This window comes from Miniopterus natalensis, chromosome 16 (genome assembly GCF_054644295.1).
Source record: "Miniopterus natalensis isolate mMinNat1 chromosome 16, mMinNat1.hap1, whole genome shotgun sequence".
Lineage (NCBI taxonomy): Eukaryota > Metazoa > Chordata > Mammalia > Chiroptera > Miniopteridae > Miniopterus > Miniopterus natalensis.
The window spans coordinates 35,647,720-35,665,712 of record NC_142096.1 but is presented as its reverse complement, the minus strand read 5'-3'; the positions used below and the strand labels follow the sequence as shown (position 1 = coordinate 35,665,712).

Here is a 17,993-nt window from a genome sequence, read left to right as displayed (position 1 = left end):
AATGAGCCTGCCGCTAACCCACTCTCACTAAGTCCCAGCCGGCACAGAGGCGTCCCTTCCCCATCGCAGGTCAGGTCTGCAGGAGGGACGATGACTGGACATGAACCTGTGTTTCTTGTCTAAATAGGGATTCACCCCCAAGCCGGCTGAACTGGGGGCTCAGGACAGAAGCCCCAGGAGCAACCACACTACAAACACCTCTGAAAAAGGCAGAGTTCCAAACCCCAAGAGCTCGGCCCTCCCCTTAGAAAAATTCTCAATCCAGTGGCATTCCTGAGGGTGGAAGAATGTGAACAATCCTTGGAGATGCCAGATGGGACCCATCAGATCTGCATTCTGAGTTCAAATCCCACTTCCGCCACTTAGGCTCACCTTGGGGGACATCCCCCTACTGTTCTGTGCTCGAGGGTCGGGCTGGGCCCACATTAATGAGGTTCTCCCAAGTGCCCAGAGCTCTTCCTCATTGCTCATCTCAGGCAGCTACCTGGAGCCCTGAGGTAGATAGAGATCGCCTGCAGACAGGAGAGCATGGCAGTTAAGGCGCAGAGATCCTAAAATCAGGCCACCTGGCCTCACCTCTTGGCTCTGGCCCTGCTATTAACCGGCCACATTCTGCTTCCTCAGCAGGGCGGAGAGCTCACGGGTGCTTATGTACTATGCCTCATGACGAGCCTATAAATTATGTCTCTTTTTTTACAGATTTCAGTAGAATATAATGAACTAATTGTTGAAGCTATATGAAATTCGCTCACCGATTTTGTCACACCAAAAATGTCTGCTAGTTATTTCTTTTTCAAGAAGCAATTCCTAAGGCGCCTTGAAAGTGATGCGTTGAGTCGGAATGTCCAGGGTGGGGGCACACTGACCCCTGGGAAGCTGGGTGTTCCCCTCCGCTGCTGGGAAGTGAGGTAAAAGCGGCCAGCTGATCGAGCAGCTGAGAAGATGGACAAGATAACACACGAGATAACACACGTAAGAGCTGAACGGAGACACCAGCCTGGGGTGAACACTGGCCACTGGAATCCAAAGGATGAAGACTCCAGGCAGTCCGCAGCTGGTCAGGACATGCGTGCGCTCGGCCGCCTCTGGCTGGAGGCCCCACTGAGTTTCATACAACGGCCGAGCCTCATACCAAGGCACAGGCCACAAAAGAAAACTAGGTTAACATGGATGTCGTCAAAATTAAAAACACTGGTGCATCAAAGGACACTTTCAAGAGAGTGAAAAGAAAGCCACAGAATGGGACAAATTTGCATATTATACACCTGAATAGAGATGAATTTCCAGAATATATAAAGAGCTCTTACAAGTCAACAACATAAAAAACGCTCTCCAAAGAAGATATACAAGTGGCTAATAAACCATTCAAAAGATGTTCACTAGTCATTAGCGAAATACAAATCAAAACCACTATGAGATACTACTTCATAGTTCAGATTACTATTATTAAAAAAATAATAATAACAGAGAATATAACGTGTTGGCAAGGATGTGAAGAAGTGGGAATCCCTGCGCATTGCTGGTGGGAACGTAAAATGGTGCAGCTGCCATAGAAAACAGTCTGGCAGCTCCCCCCCAAAAATTAAACATGGAATTACCATATGTATGCCATTTTATTATAGCTATTAATAATACTAAACTACATTGTGCTGCATCGTAACTACATTAATGCTATATTATCATCTCAGTGCATTTTTGCTCTTACTCTGTATCTCTAGAAGGCAAAGACTGGATGGATCTTCCAAACTATAAAATCCATGGTCCTTCTTATTTATGCACCCCCGTCCCAGAGCCTGATACAATTCAGTGCGGGGCACATATTAAGCTCCTACAGTTCCCAACCAGCCATGCCCTCACTGATTTTTCCTCCACTATGCTCAGAAAGATAACACAATGGGGAAACACTGCTCTAGATGGGGTGGGCTTTTTTAACCATGGGAGCTGTTAATTCGTTTCTTTACCCAATTTTGTCGAAACAGCTCACCATCAATGACAAGAAACCTGAACTCATGCCTGTCCCCCTAAGGCCATCAGCAATGGCTAACCGACAGGAAGGCAGAAGTCAATGAGCTGGCTGGAAGTCACAGCTGCTAACAGCCCACCAACTACCTTCCCAGCCCAGCTGGGTACAAAAGGCTCACTTCCCCCCCCCCCCCAAAAAAAAATAGGCAACATGTGCTGAGGGGGAGAGGGAAGGGGGAAAGGAAAAAAAAAACCAGTCTAAAAAATCTCAGAAATTATTACTTTTCCAGGCACACACAGCCAATCTCAAAAGCATGCAAGGGACTGAAGAAGCTATTCAAAATAACATTATGTGCAAACAGTTCTGAAGGGAAAAATGTTAATACTGCACATGCCGGAAGGTCTTTGCTCAGGTGAGGCATTAGAGTCAGCAAGGACTGAAGCCGGGAGCGTCCACCAGGACAGACCGGCTCCCTGCTAGGCGCTGGGGGCACAGAAATCATGCCCTGTCTGGAGGAGTTTGTGCAATGAGAGACAGCCATAAGCAAGGATTGCAAACTGCTGGCCCCCGGGGAGCTGCACAGGGTCCACACAAGTTTTGTTTGGCCTGTGGGTGTTCTTTAAGAATCTGAATTGAAACATTTGAAAATCAGGAAAGTTGCATTTTAAAAACAAGATATCTGGCTTGTCTTTAAAAAGTGGAAGCTTTGGAAACAAGGGATCTTCTGGCCTGTGGAAAAGGGCCAGGGGATAGGGCTGGATCTAAGAGCAGCCGCCCTCTCTAGAGGGGGGCAGGTTGTTTACCAGTCTGCCAACTTCCTCCTGTAGGGCCCACCTGGTGCATTTACATAATCGGCTCACCCTCCCTAAACTGCAGAGTTCGAAAGCCCCGCAGCTACACAATACAGCGCGGCGGGAGCTGTGATAACCGAGACGCAGGGCGCTCGGAGGGGATGGTCACAGGAGACTAGGGAGGAAGGAGTGCTTCCTGGACGAGGCGACCCGGAGGCTGAGACATAAAGCGTAAATAATAGTTACGTGGAAAAAGAGACGGGAATCTGTCCCGTTTCCCTGGCTGGCTGCTTCCCTCCCCACGTGAGACGTGACTTGTTAGAGATGAATCTGCAGACATCAGTCCTTGGAAGAATCACAGCAACCAAACCTTCAACATTATTCAAGCCCCAGATTCGCAGGCTGCCTCTGGCCAGAGTTTCACCATTCACATCCGCTCAGCAATTCAATCAATACTCCTGAGGGCCTATTATATAGCAGGTACTTGAACTAATAATGAGAAGCCATTAAAAGCTATTAAGTCCTTGAGTTTCAGGATACAGTTTGCCCCGTCAAAAGCTCACACTCTCCGGTCAGGAGGAGGGCAGGAGTGGGAGCAGGGAGACACCCAGGACCTGCTAAGCGAAGGGTGGTGCTCCCAGGAGGGGGGTTCTGGCTGGAGGGACGCCAGGTCTTACGGCTGGACCAAAGATGAGATAACGGTTAGCTGCACATCACGGTCAAGGGTGTCAGAAATCCTTCAGCTATAAAAGGTGAACACCTTACTGTGGTATCCATGTCGTGGCTGCCAAGCCAGTTTCCATATGTTACAATTACTCAAACAGTGGATCTCCCCTTGACCTCAGCACCCCTTGCTTTTTAAAAACTCTTTGCTTTTCCTTTTTTACGGAGTAAGTATGCGGGGAATGCCTCTGATGGAGAAAGCATGAGTGGAATGTGCAGAAAAACGACAGGGAAGAGATCCTGCCTCTGACGTACCTGACGGCTAGAAGAGGCTCAGGCCGGCCAGGAGCTCTGCCCAAAGCAAACAAGGCCTTTCTATTCCCAGAGCACTTCCTGCGAAGCCACCTCCTTCCAGGCTCCAGAGGCAAAGGCAACCCTGTGGGGGGGGGGGGGGGGGACCATGGGAAGCAGAGCCTGAGGGAGGAAGGGAGGGGAGGGAGGGAGGCAGGAAGCCGTGGGTCCCTAGCGCCTGGAGTGTAAACCCGGCCGGGCGTTCTGGCCTCCGCCTCCCAGGTCCCCATGGACCAAATGCAATGGTCTGTTTTGTAAAGAGTGAAGCATCACAAGGATTGGAAATCGCTCAGTGGGAGGAGCGATCCAAGGCTGCTGCTGGCCCGGCTGAATGAGTCATTACTTACTCGGGGCTGCGGAACAAACCCTGTCACAATAAAAGCAGGAAGGGGCCTCTATTCCCTCAGCTGCTCTTCCATAGTTTCAGGGGACTTTCCTCACAGGGGACCTTTCCTCTTCCCCATGTCCTTCTGAAAAATGGGAAAAGTGAAGCATCCAGCCAGAGGGTACCTGTGGTACACGCACAGCCGCATTAACTAGAATGTTCTTCAGACTCCAGGCTGGCGACGCCACGTGTGGACAGATGTTTCTGAAAGCCCACTCTCATCTAGTCCCTGCCCCTGCTTAAACCTTCCATAGCTCCCTATTGCCTGCTGGATAAAGTCTAAGCCCCTCTGCTGGGCCTGGAAGGGCCCTGGCTACCTCTTTACTCCCACCTGGAACCCTTTCAACCCTGCCCTCCAGGCAGAAGTCCTTTCAGTCTCCAAAATAAATATTGGATCCGTCTTCTCTCTTTCCCCACTGCTAAAGCCAGGGCTCTGGTCTCTATCCTAGAATGCAGCAATACAGCCTCCAAAGGGGCCTCCAATTTCCATTGTCAACCATCCAGCCCATTGTCTTCCCACAAAAAGGTCAATCAAATCAGGCCCCATCCGGTTAGCAGTTCCCAAAGGCTTGGAATAGTGCTTAGGGCCCTCCAGGCCCTGCCACCTGCTCACCATGGACCCCATCCTGTGTCTCTGGCCCCTGGATGTTCACTCCACTCCACTCACAGGAGTCTCTTGATAATAGGAACGCCCCGAACTTTCTCCTGTCTTGGGTCCTTACTTCAAACTACACTTTTAAAAGAAATTTTAAGAACCTAGAATTTACAACAATGGAAAATGTTGTCATATGCATTAGCAGTCTGTTTCCCTTTCCATATATTTTCAAAAAGTGTGAGTGACATATGTGTCTATACTGTCCTTTTAAAAAGCCTTAAAGGGGAAGTTAAAGTGACCTGTGACCCTCACCGCCAGCCCTATTCCCTCCTCCCTGTCTGATGACAGTTAGTTTGACCTAGATCTTTCTCGCCCATTTTTCAAGGTTCCTGTCCATCTCTTAGTATCCAACACAGAGTATGGGCTGTGAATTCTCAAGTTCACCTATGAGTGGGTGCACAGATGTTTTCCATTTTACTGCATGCTGCCAACGGGTCTCTCCAAAGACCTCACACGCTTGCTAGCTAGCTAAGTGGGGGATCCTGTCACCCAGCCTCGCCAAGACTTGAGTCAGACTTCCTATTTTTGGCACTTTTTAAAATATGAGAATCTACCCCTTGGAAACAGCCTAGTGCCCTTCCACTGAAGGACGGGTAAAGACACAGAGGTATAAGCACAGAACAGACGGTACCCCGCAACCTAAGCCGCTAACCTTCCAATACCCGCCACGGCATGGGAGGATCGTGCACAAGGCCACCCAAGGGAAACCGGACTAAAAGGGCTTCGCACCCTATGGCTGATCCCAGTTATAGGCAAAAGGCAAGGTGGTAACGTCAGAAAACAAATCAGTGGTGGCTAGGAGTGGGGGACTACAGGGGGGCAGGAGGGAAGCGCGGGGGCGATGGAAATGGGTGACGGGACTCGACTAGGTTACACAGCTGCGTGCATTTCTGCAAACGCCAAGCCCGCGCCTGGAAAGGGTGAACGCTAACTGTCTGTGCACTGGACCTCGATACGCCTGCCGTTGTTAGCAAGGGTCAGACCTTTCGCGAGCCATGGGCATTCAGCTTTCTTCCTTTGAGAACTGCTCACTTATGTCTTTTCCCCACTCTGCTGTGAGGTTGTTTGGTTTTTTGGTCTTTGGCTTTCGGGAGCTCTTTATTTCTCTATTATTACAGGTTTTTATTATATAAACAGCACTTAGAGGTGCTTTTTTTCTTTAATATGTAGTCCACAGTTTTCAATCTTTTCCTTTTATTTATGCTTGTCTCCTTTTCTGGTTAACTTCTCCAAAGCCTTCATGTCTCACTCAAATGTAGGATTTCAGTGTTAATCCTCTCGCTCCATTACTCTATTTTCATATTCTTTCATGTTCCTTACAGTGTGTTATTTTTTGTGTGGATGTTTGCTTCTTTGTCTCCCCACTAAATAATAATCTTCAGAACTAGTACCTTATCTGTTTTGATTGCTACTGAAAACCCCAGACCTAAAACAGTGTGCTTGGCACACAACAGGCATTCCACAAATATCTGCTGAATAAATGACAGTAAAGAAAAAGTCATACAAATGCATATGACATACATAAAAATGTGTAGCATGTATATGTCTTCACTGTACATGAATGTTAATGACATAGCAGTTTATCATGGACAAAAACATTACACATCTCACCAAAAAATACAGCTTCAGTGTAAATCTCTGGAGCCACAATATTTTCCTAAAACTTTTAAAATATTGAGATGCTCTGATACAATAATCCCAGTCCTGGGATTTACCATAAAAAGTGAACTGAAAAATAGAAAACTGGACATATAAACAGTCTATTCTTAGCTAAACATCCAAATCAAAAGAATGATTAACTAAACAACAAAACGGCCATGGAACTGAATAATAAAATATTATCGACCCAATAAAAATAATATGGACAAAGTATATGTATGTAATAATATTCAGACATACCTATAACTTGATAACTAAGAAAAGTCAGAATGCAAACGTGTATTACAATGTGTATTTTACATGTACAGTATGTCATAATTACAACTGTTATTTAAAACAACAATAAAGATAAAACAGTGGTATAGTTAACCCAAGAAATAATATTTATCTTTTTTAATAGACTTTTTCTCCAGAATTTTAAGCTAAGCTTACATTTCTTTCATTTGAGGAAAGATAGCTTAAATTTCCCGTCACAGTTGAATCCCACTCAGGTAACTTCCCACAGAAGCCCGCCTGCTTCTGTCATCTTTCTAAATGTAAATCTGCAAAGTTACTCCCAGGTTACAGTCCTTGGGAAGTGCCCAGAGTTTGCAAGGCACTTTAAATAAATGGCTTCTGCCTGATCTTTAAGGCTCTTGAGAGATCCTCGCCCTCCAGGCCACCTAGAGACCCTGCCTCTCCCACCTCAGCCACAGTCCCTAGGTGCAGGGCTCTCACCTCTCTGCAAGGTCATTACTGAGACCAGAGACCCCTTAACCCCCACCTCCCACCCCGGCATATGACACCTGGCTGCCTGGGGCCCATTTCTACCAGTCTCCCCTCCACGCTAGTAGTTACCAGCCATCTGCCTCGGGCCCATGCTGGGAGCTCCTTGAAGACAGGGATAGTTTCTTATTCGCTGCAGGATCCCCTGTGCCTGGCACTCATTCACTCATTCAATTCACTGAATGCCTACCAGGGAATGCTGTCCCAGGCACGGTCCTAGAGCTGCACTGTCCAAAAGAAATAAATGTGAGCCACGTGTACTTTTAGATTTTCTAGTAGCCATGTTTTTTTAAAAAAAGTTAAAAGAAACAGGTGAAATTAAACCAGCATCAAAATGAAAAGGGAACCCACTGTGTGGGAGAACATATTTGCCAATGATACATCTGATAAGGGGTTAATTTCTAAAATATGTAAAGTACTCATACAACTCAACAAAAGAAGACAAACAACCCAATTAAAAAATGCGCAGAGGACCTGAATAGACACTTCTCCAAGCTGGCCAAGAGACATGATAAAATGCTCATCATCACTATCAGAGAGATGCAAATTAAAACCACAATGAGGTATCATTTCACACCTGCCAGAAAGGTTACCATCAACAAATCAATAAATGACAAATGCTGGCGAGGCTGTGGAGAAAGAGAACCCTAGTACACTGCTGGCAAGAGTGCAGACTGGTGCAACCACTATGGAAAACAGTATGGAGGTTCCTCAAAAAATTAAAAATGGAACTGCCATTTGACCCAGTGATCCCACTGCTAGGAATATATCCTAAGAAGCCTGAAACACTAATCAGAAAGAACATATGCACTCCTATGTTCATAGCAGTGTTATTTACAATAGCTAAGATCTGGAAACAGCCCAAGTGCCCATCAGTAGATGAGTGGATAAAAAAGCTGAGGTACATTTACACCATGGAATACTATGCAGCTATAAAAAGGAAGAAAGTCTTAGCCTTTGAGACAGCGTAGAGAGACCGAGAGAGTATTATGCTAAGCGAAATAAACCAGTCAGAGAAAGACAAGTATCACATGATCTCACTTATGTGCAGAATCTAATGAATAAAATAAACTGATGAACAAAACAGATCCAGAGACACTGAAGCAGGGAGCAGACTGACTTTTTCAGAGGGAAGACGGGAGGGGGAGGGAAGATTAACCACAGAACTTATATGCATATACGCATAACCCAAGGACACAGACAATAGTTTGGTGAAGACCTGGGGAGGGGGCGGGAGTGGGGTTGAGGGGGTCAAGGCGGGGGAGAGGACATCTGTAATACTTTCAACCATAAAGATAAATTTTTTAAAAAATAGGTGAAATTAAATTTAATGATATATCATATTTAAATTAATAAATCCAAAATTTCATTTCAAGATATGTAATCAACATTAAAGAATTTGTTAATGAATTCTTTCACAGTCTTTTTTTGGTACAAAGTCTTTGAACTCCAATGTGAATTTTACATGTACAGTATGTCTCCATTCAGACTAGCCTCACTGCAAGCGCCCAGTGGCCACAGAAGGCTGGGGCCACCACATCGGACAGTGCACTTTTAGGGGCTTGGGAACACAGTGGGGAAGGGTCCTGAAGCCCATGACCTTCGGCCACGGCCACCGCCACCAGCCTGGACCAGCGCCTGCGTTAGGTGCAGGTCTGCCCCTGACGCTTCTGACTTGGATTTAGTTGCATCTCAACAGAGCAGGCAGACTGGTCGTTTCACAAGCTAAAGCATTTCAAATCGGCTTTCTGTTGAAAACCCTTCAGTGGCTCCCCACTTCACCAAGTACAAGGCAACGTCTTCAGAAAGGCCCGAGCGCATCACGGAAAGCCCGGTTCCCCGTGCCTCTGTCCCCTTGCTCAGCCACGCTGCCAGCCTTTCCTTCTGCCCCCACCTCGCAGGCCCACTCCTGGGTTCTGCCTCTGCCCTGCTCTGCCCAGGGCCTGAGTCACCATCCTCCAACCAGCTCCTTCACCCCTTCAGGGTGGCTCCGCATCAGCGTCTCAGCGTGGCCTGCCCTGCCCCGCCGACTTCGCACTCAGCCCACCCAGCCCGCAGCCCCTGACCGGCTCTCCTCACCCCCACAGGACGCATCACCCCCTCATACATTCTTACTGTCCTCGTTCAGCACGTCCCCCGTCCCTTACCTGTCCATCCCAGCTGGCTACACGTAAGCATCATGAACACAGAAATCTCAGAAATCTTTTATGTTCCTTTCTGCATCCCCAACACCAAGAACAGTGCTTGGCACAGAGTAGACACACAATAAATATTTGTTTAATTAATGAAAATAAATAAATAAAATGGGGGGTAAACGGTGATGGGCAAAAAAAAATAATAAACTTTTTTTAAAAATGTTTTTAAAAAATAATAAATTGCTGTAAGCCCTTAGCTTTCTAGAGTTTACAATTTGGTGGGAGAAGACAGGCATCTGGAATATCAAGTCCCGGTAAACAGTGCCTTGGTTTGCTGGAACTGCCATAACAAAGACTGTGGGCAGGGCAGTTTAAACAATAGAAATTTCTTTCTCCCACTTCTGGAAGCTAGGAAATCCAAGATCAAGGCTGCGATTGATTAGGTCTCTGGTGAAGCTCTCTTCTTGGATAGTAAGCAGCCACCTTTCCTCTCCCTCTCTCTCTCTCTCTCCCCCTTATTTGTTTGTTTGTTTGTTTGTTTTTACCTTCCTTCTTTCTCAGTCCTCACAGGGTAAAGAAAGCTCTCTGGTGTCTCTGCTTATACTCTTATCACGAGGACCCCGCCCTAATGACCTCATCTCTCCCTAATCACCTCCCAAAGCCCCCCCACCCATCTCCAAATACCACCACACCGTGAGTTAGGTTTCAACACAGGAATTCTGGACGGGGACAACCACTCGGTCCATAACAGGGATGATGGGGAAAAATAAAACTCGGGAAGAAACATGGGAGAAAGGGAGGTTGCCATTTTATGAGGCAGCCACTAAAGGAAAATCATAATCATAATAACAACAAATACAGCAATTACCCTGTATGTGGTAATTACCACGTGCCAGGCCCTGCGCTAAGCACCCTGCGTCTTGAACACAGTGGTGCCGGGCAGTTCTGCCTGCATGTCGCCGTCTAGTCCCTGCTCCTTCAGGGACCATCCTCACTGCCTGGCCTGGACTAGGCGGAAGCTTCGGGAGAGCAGGGGTTTTTGTCTCTTTTGCATCTCCAGCATCTAGAATGCCTGGCACACAGCAAGTGCTTAGTAAATGAATGAATCCATCAATGACTCCATCTTGAACAGAACAGCAAGTGGTGGTTGGGGCTCCCTTACCAGGAAAAGGGAGTCCTGAGGAATAATAAATAATAACAATTGCTTTTATGTCTTACCAAGAGCTTACTTCCTCTGTGCTAAGTGCTTTGCACCATCCCAGGGAGGGGGAGCTGTGCTCCCTGGGCAGCAGCTGAGGAAATGGATGCACACAGAGCTTAAGAAACGGGCAGAGGCAGGGCCACCTGGCCGGTGCCCTCTGGTTCCTGTCCTTTCTGAGACCTGCTCCTGCAGTCTTCCTGACTTCCTATCTCTTTCTTACTTATGGTAGCCACCACTCCTCTCAGATGCTTGCAAAGAGCTCCAGTGAAGGCACTGACACTTACGGTCTGTATAAAACCAGAATGTTGCCTTTACACATTAAAATTCAGAAACCACCACTCCAGGCAGCCACAGGAAGTAACAAACCCCGATAATAATAACTAATAATATTAGCTAACTTGTACTGAGTGCAGTACTGTGATCCTAGGCTCTCTGCTAATCGCAGACTTCTCCTATTTCCTCCTCACAGCAACCTATGAAGCCGGTGCTTTATTCTCCCAACTTTACAGACAAGGAAACCGAGGCTTCGAGAGGTGAAGCACCTTACTCCAAAGTAACCCAGATCCGGACTCCTCTTTAATTTCTGCAGACGCCTTCTGCTGGTCTCTTCCTCCAGTATCCTTTTCCTGGGGACAAATCTTCCACGTCCCACCATGTCAGGCTGTTTCACACCTAACAGGGTAAGGGCTGTAGGCTAAGCATGACTTGTTTCCTTGAAAACAAAGCAGTTCTGGCAGCCGCCCGCTTCAGCAAAGTACCAGGGCTGGGTTAGCCAACAGACCCGTGAAGATGACTACCCCGGGCTGCGGCTGCTCTCAGACGATCATGGTCAAGGAGGGAAAAAGGCAGGTAAACAAACAATACTGCAGCTCAGATCCCCCGCCAGGCCCCAGCCAATCAACACCCCATAATACCCCTCCCAAAAAGAGGAAGAGAAAATAAAGTCCATTCAGAATTCCACAATTAAAAAATTGCTGAGACTACTGTGCTTTATGACCCAGCGTTTTGGTTTTGGTTTTGTTTTGTTCCGTTTTGTTTTATTTATTATTTATTTATTTTTTAAAATATATCTTTATTGATTTCAGAGAAAGGAAAGGAGAGGGAGAGAGAGAGATAGAAACATCAATGATGAGAGAGTCACTGATCGAGCCCGCAACCTGGGCATGTGCCCTGACCGGGAATCGAACCCCGATCGCCTGGATCCTAGGTCTACGCTCAATCGCTGAGCCACGCCCGGAAGGGCGTTCTGTTTTGTTTTAGAGAGAGGGGAAGGGAGAGGGAGAGAGAGAGAAAGAAACATGATGAGAGAAAGAAACTCGGTCAGCTGCCTACCACACGCACCCCCACCAGGGATGAAGCCCACACCGTGGGCATATGCCCCAACCGGGAATCAAACCTGCAGCCTTTCGGTGCATGGGGCGGCGCTCCAACCAACTGAGCCACACCAGCCAGGGCTGGTTTTGGTTTTAATGACAGGGTCAAGAGAGCAGCCACCACAACCTTTATATTATTAGGGTTGCTACTGGACCTAAACACACCCAGGATAGAGACAGGCACTCAGAACAGACGGAGGGCAGGGGGAGGTGACCTGATTATTTGCAAAAAGAGTTCTAGCTCCCATCCACTGTGAAGGTGCAAAGTAATGACATGCTGGTCACAAAGCCAGGCAGGATGCCTGGGTGTAGCTTTTTGCAAATGCACATAGATTCTGCACCAAGCCTGAGGTTTCTGAAATCTATCCATGGGTCCTGCTGGGGCCCAAGAGGCCCCCTTCCCCAGACTCTCAGCCCAGAACTTTCCCTGAACTGAAGTCCCCACTAAAGGTTGGTCCCACTGTTGGCAGCCTGCTCCTCCAAGGCCAAACAAGCCTGCAGCCAAAGCAAGTGGTGTCTTCATGAAAGGTTCTGGGCTTTCTATCTGTGCCTGAGTGAGGTGGGGAGAATGGAGAACACATGCAGTCCTCCTGCTACAAGCCGAGAGGCATCCTTTGTTCTGAATATCAGTGTCCTCTAATGGCTGGGAGAGGGCCCAGGGAGTCGGGCAGACTTGGTCCAAATCCAAGGGACTCTGCCTCTACCTAGCTGTGTGACCTGAGGGAATATTCTTAACCTCTCTGATCTGTGGGATCCTCATCTGTAAGACAGCAATAATAATAATCCTGTCTTACATGATTGTTGGGAGATTAAATAAGATAATATACCTAAAGCATTTGGAACTGAGATTGGCCCACTATGAGAACGTCATCATTGCTAGACAATTTATTATATCTGCCCCGTGGGGTTCTAGGGAGCATAAACTGCAACGAACATATACTTGGCATGATATACTATTTCAATGTTATTATAGGGGCTACTACTATTATTGTTATTGTTATTAATTACTAGTACTGTCATTAGTTACTTGGGGCCAGAAAAACAGAGGAGACAGAGGAGGCACCATGAAAGAATGCATTCCAGGCCTGTAAGGCTTAGAATTTCTGAGGTTTTTAAGGGAAGGTGTAGGAGGGACCATCAACGGGGCCCACCATGGTCAGAATTATTCTAGATTATTGCTCTGTTCCCATTGTAGGGTCAGGGTGCCCAGCAGACACTGGGTGTATAAAGATAGGGCTCTTGGTCTCTTACAGAGATCACAACCCAGCATCAGGAGAAAAAAAAAAAATAGGGAGAGTGCCATATTTATACCGAACTATGAAAGGAAATACAAAATAAAAAGCCCTAGCGTCCAGGAGGGTATCTAACATCAAAAACACACACCGTGAAGCAAACAGGCCAGCAGCCACCTCTCCAAGGAATAGGGACCAGACCAGGCAACTATCCAAGGTCCTCACTTCCCCAGGAAAGGGTTTGATCTGCCTTTGGTCCGACCAAATTCAGGCACACTCACACAAAGAGAAAGAAAGAAAGGTGTCTTCTCATCTGGGAGACCCCTTAGCTGAGCCGTCCGAGCACGGTGTCCATCCTGGGCAGGCAGAGGCTCTGGGCATGGTGAGGATGGGCTCCCAAACCCAGCCAGCCAGTCTTCCTGCCATCAGGAGAGTAAAAACTAAAAGCACAAGGGACTGACGGGATGGGGACAGTGATATTCGCCAGGTCTTTGGACCAGCAACTACACGAACCATCGGGGGTCAGAAATTCCGGAACCAAGAAAAATCTCCCTCTTTCCAGCCCAGAAAAGCTCCAGCCAGGAGCAGAAGAGCACACCCGACAGCATAGGGGAGCGGGGGAGGGGAGAGGAAAATCAATAAGAAAAAGAAACTGATTTACTTCTCAAGAGAAGCCTGCTCTATGCAAAATTCTGCACTCAAAGTAGGTAAAGCAACAATAACAACAGAAAGTCACCAGTACCCGGCAAAACAGCAATGTGACCACACAGCAAATGGCCTCTGGGGTTAGCGGGTACAGCCTTAGGGTAGGCACTGGACCCACCCGGCCTTTCCATCCCCAGACTCACACGTGGAATTCCAGCCCAGCCCTCTTGCCAGTGCCTTAGGCCACGAGGCAGTCCTTACCTTCACCATGTAACTCCTCTCAGACAGTGGAGACCAGGCCACGAGGCTCTGCCCAGCCAGGGATTGTTTTTCCTGCTGCTCCCAGGGAGGTTTTTCTCCTAATAAATCTTTCAGGAAGTTCCACTCCGGGTTCAGAGGATCCATACAACCCCTATTTCACTGGTGGGAGCCTTAGGAAGATTCACTGTGACCACAGGACTGTGTCAAGTGAACAAGCCTCAACTTGTCACAGCCAGTATGCAAAATAGGCCTGCATCATCCAGTAACCAACAGCAAAGCCGATACAGTCCCTGTGTCCCCAGGGCCCCCGCCCACCCACCACACACAAACAGGCTTTTCTCCATGGTTTCCTCCAACAACAAAACAGCCCCAGTAGCCAGGACTAACTGTGGTGGTGAGGTGGGTGAGAGGAGGCTGCCACCCTCTCTCTGGGAAATATAAGACCAGGAGAAACCACCAGAACCTCCTCCCCTTCTCCCTAAAAACTCATCTTCTAGAGGGGCCCGAAGTCAGGGGCTCGAGTATACAGAAGAATATCCCCCGCCTGCAAACCATCGGAAAATTCGTGGTGTATCCACGCACCGGACACATGCAGCCTCATGGCTGCCCTTCCTGAAAGTCTACACCCGACCGCAAACACTGGCATAAATAAGAGCACATTAGCGGAGGGAGGGCACAGCTAATTAAATCAACAGCCCATCCAAAAGAAGCACCACGATAAGGGGCGCTCGGGAAATCTGGAAATACACTGCAAAAGTTTCAAAGAACGGAGTTGCAGAGTGTTCGGAGATCACCTTGGGGGAGAGGGGGCGGGAGAAGATGGTCAGAGGATGGAGGGAGCATCATATGGGTGCCAGGCTTCTAGTTCCACAAGGGGGTCCTCCAAACCACACCTGTGACCCCACCTCGGTTCTGATTGGAGATGGTCTATTTTTAGAGACGAGGCAATAAGCCCTGGATCAAGTGCATACAATCCAGAATTATCTCTCTGCACCGGGCATTCGATGTCACCCTCCACCCCTCCCCCTCTCCCCAAACGCCCGTCTAGAGTCCGGTGATGAGGAAAGCGCACGATCCACACACGTGTGAACCCGAAGCCCCTTCCTCCGCCCAGCTACTCACTGAGCATCCCTACCCGCAAGGCCCCGAGGCTCACGAGTTCCAGAAACGCAGAGGACAAGAGTCTAACTTACGGGAAGGTGGGTCCAAGCCGTGTCACCGGGGCCGCCAACATCCTTTCCGCGTGGAAATCCACTCGGGGTCGCCCGGGGGAACCGGACCCCATCCTCGCCCGCGCCCCCCGGCTGCTCCTCGGGGTGCAGGCCGCCCCAAGCCCGGCCGGCCCGAGGGCCCATGTGCTCGGCGGCCGCACGCGCAGGGCTCCGTGCAGCGCGGGGCTGGCGGGCGGCCCGTGACGTCACGGCGGCTCGCTCCCCGGCCGCGGGGGAGGGGACGCGCGCGCCGCCGGCCCGCCGCGTGCGCTCCGGGCACCCGCGCCCCCGGCCTCCTGGCCCCCGCCGCCCGGCCGGCCCGCAGCCCCGCTCGCCCCTGCGCCTGCTGCCGGGGCAACGCGGGCCACGGAGCCGCCGAGGGCCGCGTGCGGGCGGGGCGGGCCTGGGCCGCCGCGGGCCCGGAGGGCGAGGGGAGGGCGCGCTCCGCACCCGGATGGGGTCCCGGCAGCGCGGGCCCCGGGGCGCGCGAGCCGGCGCCAGCCCCGCGGGGATGCCCTCTCGCTAGCGCCCGGCGCTTTCCGCAGTCCTGCTCCCTGCGCTCCTCCCCACCCCGGCGTCTGGAAGCGGGGAGCCTTCCCACTTGCCAGATGTGGCACGGCAAGGCGAGTCCAGCGGCTTGGAAGGACCGAGATGCTCTGAGATGGGAACACGTCGCGCACGCGACCCCTGGCTTTGCTCCATCCCTAGTGATCCCAGTGCCTGCTTGGGTACCAACCAGCATCCGCGGGCCTGGTGAGAGAGGCGCACGCACCTTGCCGCCTCCTTGGACATCTCCAGCTGTCCCCAAGGCTGAGGTTTGCAAAGCGGTGCAGAGGGCTGGCTGGCTGCGCTGCTCCCCGAAGATCAAAGTAGAGCCTTCAACCCCCAACAGTCTCCCCAAAGGAGCAAGAGAGCGCCTGCCTCCTGCGTAGGATGTGTTTCTCTCGCTTTCCTGACATATCCCGGGGACGGGACTGATGCTAGGAGCAGCCTCGGTTCAGTTCAGCACGGTGGAGCTCTTAGAGGGAGCCGGGCGCGCTGCTGGGCGGTGGGGGAGGGACTGACAGCGCGTTAGACACAGGCCGCAGAGGGAGGCCACAGTCGGGAGAAGAGATGGACACGCAAGTGGGCGACTTCAGGGTTAGGGAAGGGAAGGCTGCCCCTGTCCCCTGCCCAGGGCCCCGCATAAGTGCTGGGATGTATCCCCCAGCATTTCACCCAACCCTCCCTTTTCTGTCATATTCAATTTGGCCCATTCTGGTGGCTCTTCCGGCGCGAAAGGTTTTCCTCTTTAAAAAAATCTTTAGTTAATGTTCCTGTACCGCCTGCTACACACATTCGTTTGTAACCTGGAACCATTGATTTTGTGTTCGGCTCCCCAGAGGGGCTGGACGGTTGTTCCCTACGGTGGCCAAACCTCTGCCTCTGGCTAGGGCGCTGTAGGAGCTGCGAGAGCTTAGCCCTTCCCTGCTCAGGTCCCCCGGGAACCAAGGGCTGTCCCCTGGGGAAGCCGGAGTCCTGCCGGGGCCCGCAGGCCAGAGAGGCCAGCTTTCAATAACCTCCCCGGCCCCTGGGTCCCGGCCCTGGCTGCAGGATTCTTTCTGTTAGCCGTCAGTGCTGGGGCCTCTCCTGGCTGAAAAGACACCGTGACGCAGGACTCACTCAATCTTGACTTTGACTCTGACTCACATTTTTCCTGTTAGAAAATTACACTTTGAAATGAAAAAAAATAAAAATAAAATGAAAAATTTTCAGAAAAAAAAAATACAAAGAAGTTATCTTAATATTCCTATCATCCAAAATTGACTATCAATTACATTTAGATATATCTGCTTTCAAAATTTTTAATCACTTGCTACAATACATGTACATTGTAAAAAATTAAAACTATGCAGGAAAACACAGGATATCAAAGAAAATCAAATTTTTATCAGTCAGAAATAACTCTCATGAATATTAGATAAAACTCAGACGTCTTTTTAAGCATATATATGGCATAGAAATATATATTTATTCATATATGTATATGGATCATGAATATTAGATAAATCCCAGACATTTTTAGGCATATATATTATAGGAATATATATACATATATATATTATTCATGTATATGGATCAGTGCAGTGTTGACAGATAGGAAAAATAAATTTATCTTAAAATATCAACACCTTACAGTTGTTCATTTTAAATCCAAGATATTTCATTTTCTCTTAATAGAAGAAAAGGAACCTAACATGAAGCTGAAAGAATTGTTAAAAGTTAAGTATTTGTTAAACCACATTTTCCTAAAAAATTCTGGAAAGGATCAGAAAAGAGGTGATGAACAAGAGAGTGAAGTAATGGAGTTTTATTTGGAGATCTCTCCACTTCAGAGAGCAGGCCACTCCCTGCTGTGACATTAGCACATTTTCTCCCACTTTCCTTAGGTCACCTCCTATATGGGTAGCTGTGTTATTGTTTTTTAATTGCCACCCTCCATTCTGTATCTGAAATCCCCATGCTTTTTTGGTATTGGATCTATAATTAAATAATTTCATGCTCACAACCAGTCCTTCCTTTTTCTACATCTGCTTTCTTATCTACAAAATCCACTCATTCATTTATCACCCGTGCACCAGACACATACTAGTCCCCAAGACTCCGTGGGCAGTAGAACAGGCTCTTGAGAAGGTTACATTTGAGTCAGAAGAGGCAGACAAG

General features: G+C 48.9%; 1 long non-coding RNA gene across 9 annotated transcripts in view; it reads right to left on the bottom strand.

The window, feature by feature from the left end:
- LOC107539542 (uncharacterized) overlaps positions 1–15,358 on the bottom strand; it is a 301,088-nt gene extending 285,730 nt beyond the window's left edge. For 8 of the 9 annotated variants that reach the window (XR_015715801.1, XR_015715798.1, XR_001603411.2 and 5 more), the window contains exon 1: positions 15,273–15,357. This is a non-coding gene — a long non-coding RNA (uncharacterized LOC107539542). Of the gene's footprint in view, positions 1–15,272 lie in introns of all 9 variants that reach the window. The other variant, XR_015715799.1, reaches the window with a different exon arrangement.
- Positions 15,359–17,993: the final 2,635 nt, after the last annotated feature.